The sequence below is a fragment of the Hordeum vulgare genome, chromosome 3H (assembly GCF_904849725.1).
Source record: "Hordeum vulgare subsp. vulgare chromosome 3H, MorexV3_pseudomolecules_assembly, whole genome shotgun sequence".
Classification (NCBI taxonomy): domain Eukaryota; kingdom Viridiplantae; phylum Streptophyta; class Magnoliopsida; order Poales; family Poaceae; genus Hordeum; species Hordeum vulgare.
Genome location: NC_058520.1, coordinates 61,264,921 through 61,272,501, shown reverse-complemented (window position 1 = coordinate 61,272,501; position 7,581 = coordinate 61,264,921). Strand labels below are relative to the sequence as shown.

Genomic DNA, 7,581 nt, shown 5'->3' with positions numbered 1-7,581 from the left:
TTACTGATGTATACAAAATTACAGATATAAATTATCACTTCTAATTTCTCTTATCTCTTCAATAGGAAATTACATCAACAATTTAGCATGTATATGTAAGCCAGCTACAAAATAATGAACATGGTATATTGCAAACATAGAACGCAAGCATATTCTTCTTCTAACCAATTATTCATGCCCTCAATTAGTCAATGTGACAGCGTGGGAGCAGTGATGTGATGTACGGTGGAGAGATGACATGTTTGTGGTGATGCTCAGTAAGCAGACATGAAAGCTATGTGATGGGAGCTAAGGAACTTGACTAATCAGTATAGTGGTTCAATGCTAATGGAGACACATTGTGCTCCGTGTTTGAAGGCTTGCGACCCCGTTATTAGTCATCTGTTGGTAGAGTTTGCAGCTTGGTCGTCTATTATCTATTATTGTTAGAAGACATCAGTTGTGATGCATATGAGGATGAAAGTTAGGCAAGAGTACACGGATGCCTTATGCATTTGGGGCATTCCTGACATCACTGAAGCACCTTTTGTAATGATTGTAATATGATCTGCATTCATATGTAAAGCTCACTTTTCTCTTAAAAATACTATTATCAATAAATCAACAAATCAATTAGAAATAGAATGATGTGAAGGATAATTATACTATCTTTAATAAAAGAGCAGTCCAACAAAACAATAGTTGGTGAATTATTTGTCTCTGGAGCCGATGTGCTTCCGCCTTATTGTACATACCAATAAATTTGGTCTTGCTCTTGCAACATGTATATTCCAAAAGTGGGACGTGAGTTATAAAGAGAGAGAAAAATAGAGGAGTAATGTGCTTTACTTGCCTTCAGCAACGGCCTAAAGAAGAGGGATGATGTCGAAGAGAGAAAAGGTGGATGAGGATGCGTTGCCCATAGGTCTCGAGCTGGTAGCCAAATTTCACACCATATTTAGCAATCATAGTCAGAAAAATTAGCACTATTCAGCTAGAGCACTGCTTAAAAGCATATGAACGAACCTCGGTGTATCTATACTATTGAAATTGAACCGAACAAAATACTTATTTCGTGGATGCAATTGCATGAAAACCCTTTCTGACCGCGTCATACAATGTCAAGCATGAGTACGACTTCCGATATACTTAAACTGGGACTCTAATTTGAAACTGTGCATCACCTATCATTGAATGGAGGGAGGCAACAAAGGGAATATGTAAATAAAAACATGTGAACTCGAGTACGTCATGAAGCCAGCTTAACTCAAGTATATGGATAATAGTTTTAAAGTCTAACTACTGATCTTTGAAAGAAGATTATGAACACTATTTTCTCAAAAATAAAGAAACAATCACTTAATTCTGATGTTAGTTGAACAAAGAATAATAGCTACAGAAGATGTACTCTTCAACGCAATATTAGAACAACATCTCTTCTGATAACTGATCCATTGTATCCTTCCTTTTTTCTAATGTTCAAGTTCTACCATATTCAGGCATGCATGAACCTCGATGGTGAGGATCCATAAACTCACTATGATACGACTGAATACGCAAATTTCTTGATTCGAACATGGTACAGTACCTGAATTTATTGGTATACTTCACGAACCCACTATAGGCTACGTTCATGTTATTATTCGATGTTTAAGAAATAATTTAGGAGCAGTGCTGATAGATGAACATCTACAACACAAAATTTTCTTTGTACACAATCTATCCGCGGTCTGCACTTTCCGCATAGTGTATATATCCCCATATTGTATAAATTTGTCCAAACGCAAAATTAGCAAAAGTTAAGGCATAGTCCTTTTTGCGGGTAATTAAAAAATCTAGGCAGCACAAACTAATACACATGGTAACTTTGAATCGTCCCTAAACTTTTTAGGTTTACCCACCCTGGGACATATAAAGGTTTGCAGATTGAACATAACACTGCTCCCTAGGAGTCTTCTGTAATCCAACCAGAGCAGAGAAAACATTATACTAATAGATTTAAGAGTAATCTTACCATAGAGGAGGATTTTAATGGACCTGGAGCCAAGCAGCAGCAGAGTCCGCACCCATGAAAAGACGGACGGGTAGAACTCTGGACTCTGCAACGGTGGTACAGTAAGTGGCATCGCGTGATTGGGGTTCAATGGTGACCTAGACGACGCCATAGGAGAGGCCGGCGTGGGTTTGATAAGGATGCTGGTCATCGTAGTCAGCAGGATTGTGGCATGCCGAAGGGGCAGAGGACATGGCGATTGACGTCCTGAGGGACAGCCGATGCGTGGAAAGCTTGCAACCTAGGACTTCGCTAGATTCGTTTCTGGTTTAATTAGATAATGATGATTGGTTGACGTACGTCAAAGGCCGCTCAGATGTACATATTTTTTTTAACGGTTGACACGGGATTTCTTTTCTCATCTGTTTTAACTACAAAAAATATTCTAGGATTTTGTGAGTCTATCTACACCATAATTAGTTGGGCCCACCAAATAAACGGTTGGTAATAACAAATTAACGTGGGAATTTTTAGGAAGTCTAGAATTAGTATAGGTATAGATTAGGGAAATTGGCATATCAACCAGCAGCAAAAAGAATCAACTGAAAAGCTCTTTCTGGATAGGAATTAAAAATAATTTTGTGAGCACAAAGTTTCTGTCTTTTTCAACAAGATCACACAACCATCACCAAAACTAGTCATAAAGGTTTTCCTTGGCACAAACACAAAAATAAAAACAAAAAACACAATAATAACAGAATTATGATGGTGTGGACACAACAAAACAGAAAGTAAAAAAGCAAAGATAAATTCATTGGGTTGCCTCCCAACAAGCACTATTGTTTAACGCCCTTCGCTAAGCATAAGGCGATAGAATCAAGTATCGTCGTCTTTGGTGCTCAAACCATAAGTAGCTCTCATAATGGATTCATAAGGCAATCTTATTTTCTTTCTAGGAAAGTGTTCCATGCCCTTCTTTAATGGAAATTGAAATCTAATATTCCCTTCCTTCATATCGATGACAGCACCAATAGTCCTAAGGAAAGGTCTACCAAGAATGATGGGACATGTCGGATTGCAATCAATATCAAGCACAATGAAATCTACGGGTACATAGTTCCTATTGCAATAATAAGAACATCATTGATCCTTCCCATAGGTTTCTTAACAGTAGAATCCGCAAGATGCAAATTAAGAGAGCACTTATCAATCTCATTGAAGCCTAGAACATCACATAAAGACTTTGGAATAGCGGAAGCACTAGCACCCAAATCACACAAAGCATTGCATTCATAGTTTTTAATCTTGATTTTGATAGTAGGTTCCCACTCATCATGAAGTTTTCTAGGAATAGATATCTCCAACTCAAGTTTCTCTTCAAGAGATTTCATCATAGCATCAACGATATGATCGGTAAAGGCCTTATTTTGGCTATAAGCATGTGGAGAGTTTAGCATGGATTGCATAAAGGAAATACATTCAATCAAAGAGCAACTATCATAATTGAATTCCTTGAAATCCAAAGTAGTAATTTCATTACTACTCAAAGTTTTGATATCCTCTACTCACTACAAGGAATATGCTAATACACGACGCTATTTTTTCGTCGCTACATCGTAATGGTTTTTAATTTACCACGATCTCACGACGAAAAACCAAGCGTCGAAAACGGAGCGTCACAAATGAACATCAGCGACGTTTGATCGAAATCGTCATAACTTTTACGATGATCCTAAATCGTCGTTGGCAATCAAACTCAGTCCACGTGGCATTCCTACGTGGCAAAATTACGACGAAATAAACATCATGGTTGAAATCAGCCCAACCTATTCCAATTGATCAGATGGGCTGATTTTATTCTTTTGGGCTTTTTCTTATTGGGCTTGTTTTTGGGCCTTAGCCTATTTACACCCACTTATGTTTTTCGAATTTTTTTGTATCATTATAATTTGGGCCCTGCCTTTTAGTGGCCAAATACATTTGGTCCAGTTTCAGTTTTGGCCTTTTTCATTTTTGAATTCAGCAACTATTTGTTCGAGAACTTGGTTTCATTTTTATTTGTTGGTCCTTTTCAACCCAATTATTTATCCAATATAAAATCCAACACTATTTCATATTCAAATCAAGAAAAATCCAAGTCGAATTAAAATCATCCATCATATAACATCACATAATACATCTTCCAAGTTTAGATAACACAATACATCTCTCAGGTTCACATAATACATCTCCCAGGTTCACATAGTACATCTTACAGGTTTACATAATACATCCAAACTCCAAGTCATTCTCCTCCTTGGGCTGGATAGCACCTGCAACAACCACCTGCTTCTGCATCTCCTCGACGATCCTCTTCAGGTGCTCCATGTTGTCAGGCCTGCAACAAATAGACAGATTTTAGAACTTTAATGCTGCCTACAGTATCTAAACTGGGTGTTTGACATGTATCTAAACTGAACCAACAAACAACTACGCTGGTTGTGCGTGTTTGTGTGTGCCTTCTTGTGCATGCATATGACCTGCTAGCTGCCTGTGTGTGTACTCAGCTTCTCAACAAGCTCTCTAACTATGTACTCTAAGTACAAGATTATTACATGGAGATGCCAAAGAAGAGATAACAGTATTTTGCCCGCAGTGATAACCATGTACTCCCATTAATTTCACGCATTTGCAATATTTGATTTTTCACAAACACCCAAGGACCAGTTGAGTTTGATGAACAAGAATGAATGCACCTGGTTAAGCTCAGATGCATCCAGCAAAAGGGGAAAATTAGTGTACCAAATCAAATAGGCATAGAACATAGGTCAAAGTGCAGAGTATAAGCATGGAATACTTGTATTGAACGATATTGCCGACACTTAATTATAAAGCAACTCCAACTAGTACTCAACCATATATGCATAACTCTGTTCAGTATTTTCACCTGGAATGATTCATGGGTGGGGGCATCTAAATTATCAACAAACTGAGAAACACTTATTTGGAGTTGGATATGAAGAAGTACTGCTTTCACATATTCATTTCTTAACTGATAGTGATACAAATGATGTAAAACGCCAATAGAAGGGACTACTACAATTGGGAATTACGGCAACGATTTGCTAGAGCACACAACTCATACCAGCAAACAAAATTCACCTTTGGGGTTGAGGAACTGGATGACGAGGTCGTCCTTGAAGATGTTGACCTCCTCGATGGCCAGGATGGTGTTGACGCCCACCCTCTTGAGCATGCTCTGCAGCCGCTTGTCGTCCGTGGTCGCCGTCTTGTGCACCGCCTTCTTCTTCCTGCACCGAGAACCACAAACCACATGTAATCCTTTCAGCTTGTGGCAGCAAAAGACATGTGCGCACCATCCTGCTCGCTCAGGTCAAAAAACAGAGTGATGTTTCAGCACGAACAGAGGAACACATAGGTTTCACGCAACCAATGTCAAATAAAAAATGTTATATTTTTGTCCTTTTCCAACTGAGTAATGGCCACACATGCACAATCCCCTTATTACATGGTCAGGGCCAACTCGACTCTATTAGTTGTTGGTTACACAGCAAACTGACATACAAATTCACTGAATACTAGCTGCCATCTACACAGTGGACTCACATACAAATTCACTGAATCCTGTCAAAAGCAATGACGCCTACAACAAGTTGCAGCATGTGCACACTTGCTCCATCATGTGCATTAACACTAGGGTGACATGACATAATTCAACCATGCATCAAACCATCAACGTAGTGACAAATTAACACTTTTACACAATAACAAGGTTAACTTCTGACAGAGGCTAGATATATTTTAAGCTTCTGTTATCCAAAAATTACACATTTGTTCTCAGCTTGGGCTACAAACTAAAATTTAGTTAATAAGGGATTAATACACAACCAGATCAGCGACAGTGTTGCTACAACAACCAGCAAATAGTGTCTACTTTGCATGTGCACACCCCAAGAAAGACCTCCCAAGGACGAAAGAAATCAATAGAAAATTAAGATGCCAACAAAGATACATCGATGATCATCACGAGACCAAAGCATTTGATGTGCCACGAGATTTCTGGGCTAAGAAGATTGATGAAACGAACATACAAACCTGGTGTTCGGGCTGCAGTAGTCAAACTGCCTGCTGGCACCGTCAAAGACGAGGACGCCGAGGTTGGCGGCGCAGAGTCCTCACAGATTGGGGTCCAGATGGCCACATATCTGCTGCGGACGTCGCTGGTCTGGGAGTGCCGGCTCGATCTGGGGCCCGTCCGTAAGGGTGTGAGCGTCGATTGCGGGAGCCACACTTGACGCAACGAACTCTCTTCGGGCAAGGCATTATTCTGATTGTTAAGTGTCAATTGGTATGCCTGTGCCTTAAAATGATTCTTGTAGGACTATCATTGAAACAGATAAAACCCAGCAACAAACTGTGCTTACTAGGCATCATTCTTAGCACAAGGAACACAGCAGGCTTACCAATTCTGAGCCTGGCCCTTCCAGTTTGTTCCCCACCTAGCATTCAGCTTGTCTTTGACATCCGCAGGGAAATCATATGTCAACCAATTGGGGGCCTACACGGACAAACGCGAAGCGATCAACAAGAAACCTTTTGGTTACGAAAACAAATCCATCCAGCTGCATATTGGGTGGAGAGACACTAGAGATTTACCACTACTTAAGACAGTTGAAATTGACCAATTCATTCCAGGTATGCTTGAAAGTAAATCATGATTATAAGAAAATGTGAAGAAAGTGATGGACTGCCGAGTGCCGACTGACCTCACCGACAATCTTGGCGGATCTAACACCGGTTTCTTCCCTCAATTCCCTAATGGCAGTTGCTCGCGGCTCTTCCCCTAGGTCTATCCCACCCTGTGGCGACACAGAACACTCGGAAAATCAACAACGGTTCGATATCACGCGTACCAGGATGCAGCAGCAACGATAGTAGTAATTGATAACTAGGCTGACAAACAACGAGTTTCACTAGCCGTCAGACTGTTGTTTTAGTACTAGTACCTGAGGCATCTGCCATGTGGTGGGGATGTCAATCCTGGACGCGGAGAAGATCTGCGGGAGGAGAGAAGCGATCAGTGAGAGAGGGGCGTGGAGGGTTGTCAACGGGGACTGCGAGGGGGAGGGGAGGGGTGCCTTGGTGAGGGAGGGGTCGGCGAGGCAGATGCCAACGTTGGTGTGGTAATCCTCGGGCGGCGAGTCCATGGAGGCGAACACGGCGAGCGGCGAGGCCGAGTAGGAGGGCGGGCGGCGGCAAGTGATCCGGGGGAGCCGGAGGACGGCGGAGGAGGAGGAGATGGTGGGGTGAGAATGAGGCAGCGTGCGGCGGCCACCATCATCGGGTCCACCCGGAAACCCAACCCAACCCAATCGATTGGGGAGACAACGAGAGTGGTGACGGACGGCTCGCAGCGGAGGTCTGAGGAGGGCGTAGAGGTGGCTGCTCCGGATCTGGGAGGAGGAGGAGAGCGTGCAGCGGCGCCAAATCTGGCAGAAGATTGGGGTGGCGGCTCCGGATCCGAGGTGGGGGGATCTGGTGGCTCTGGAGGAGGGGAGAGGATTGGATCGGGAGGAAGGGTGCGATGGGGGAGTGGGGGTGAGCTAGGG

At 42.0% G+C, this 7,581-nt stretch overlaps 1 pseudogene; it reads right to left on the bottom strand.

The window, feature by feature from the left end:
- Positions 1-4,231: 4,231 nt before the first annotated feature.
- Positions 4,232-7,313, bottom strand: LOC123441484 (annotated as a pseudogene).
- Between the last annotated feature and the right edge of the window lie 268 nt (positions 7,314-7,581).